This window comes from Amphimedon queenslandica, unplaced genomic scaffold (genome assembly GCF_000090795.2).
Source record: "Amphimedon queenslandica unplaced genomic scaffold, v1.1 AMPQUscaffold_13420, whole genome shotgun sequence".
Taxonomy (NCBI): Eukaryota; Metazoa; Porifera; class Demospongiae; order Haplosclerida; family Niphatidae; genus Amphimedon; species Amphimedon queenslandica.
The window spans coordinates 169,125-170,472 of NW_003546344.1; the positions used below are offsets into that span (position 1 = coordinate 169,125).

Genomic DNA, 1,348 nt, shown 5'->3' on the forward strand with positions numbered 1-1,348 from the left:
TTGTCTGTTCCTTTGTCTTCCCTCATGGACTGGTGTCTCCTTCTCACTAGACGAGCCTGTCGCCTCTTGCGCAATACTTCAAGTTGATTCACCAGCTTATTATTGCTTTCTGTCAGACCTTGGATCTATTGATATATGAAGTATGAACAATGTGATACAATTCTGAGTCTTAAATTATGCTAATTTCCAAAAACATAACATACCTCATTTCTCATTGTTTGAATGCCTTTCTCTGTTTGCTTCTTTTGGTCAACTTTTTCGGTTATTTTATGATTGATTTCATTTAATCTCTGGTCCACATAATCAATGTCATTAGCTATCAGTTTGGAATCGCCAACTAAAAATTTGGAGAAACATATCACCATAATAACAAAGCATTGCTTTTAAAAATCTCTCTCCTCATACACTTGTCCTTTGCTTCTTCCCAGGTAGTTTTTGCTTCCATTAGTTCTTGTGTCACTGCCAGTTTATTCAAAACTCAAGTACTTTCTTTTTGTGTGCTCTCATCCTCTCAGAATAGAACAATCTCTGCTTTGTCTGAGATTCATAATACTAGTCATAAAAACAACAATAAACAATGGTATAGCAACCACAACAAATTATCATCTACAATAATTTCATAACAAACAGGCATCATTCATTCATACATTAAGTTTTCTATATGTATATACATGTACCTGTTTTTTCTGTTTTAATTCCAGTTGCATTGACTGTGTTTTTGTGATATTAGTTTCTATCGCTTTCTCACACTTGTAAGATATGTTTGTAAATATTACATATCTATGATACTACAAACATGTGGATCCACAAGGTGGCTGGTCAATGTTCAAACACTTCCCTTAGTTCCTTATTTTCCTCATAAAAAGAGTAAGATAATGATGATAGTATTTATATCTATTTGCTAATAGCAGTCCGAGCATGACAGCAAAGTAAATTGAGGAACTCATTTAGTTCACTAGGACTCAGCCATAAAGAGACAGTCCTGGGCCAATAGAAATTTTTATTCTCAGGCAAAGGTAGATCTATTCATTTTATAGTAAGATGGACATGGTGTTTCTACTAATGTATAAGAATAAGCAGATACTATGGATCTACATGTACATGTATAAAGCACTATGTTTTCACTTTTCATGGAGTGCTAAAAAAACTTTGCAAATTGTTGAGCTTTAATTTACAATTGTGCTAAATCTGTGAAAATTGTAAAGGTTTACGCAAACTTTGAAACTTGAATGTTGTACTGTGATAGTGTGATTGTTAATTTTCTTTCCTTTACCTCTCTCTCCCTTCTGCTTTCCTTAGGTAAATAAATTATGATTGTGAACAACATAAAATAATGAGTTCCTAAATT

The 1,348-nt window shown here is 33.1% G+C and overlaps 1 long non-coding RNA gene across 1 annotated transcript; it reads right to left on the reverse strand.

The window, feature by feature from the left end:
* Positions 1-6: 6 nt before the first annotated feature.
* Positions 7-887, reverse strand: LOC109581783 (uncharacterized). The gene is made up of 3 exons (XR_002184770.1): positions 678-887; positions 204-552; positions 7-125 (listed from the first exon to the last, which is right to left on the reverse strand). It is a non-coding gene; the product is annotated as an uncharacterized LOC109581783 (long non-coding RNA).
* Between the last annotated feature and the right edge of the window lie 461 nt (positions 888-1,348).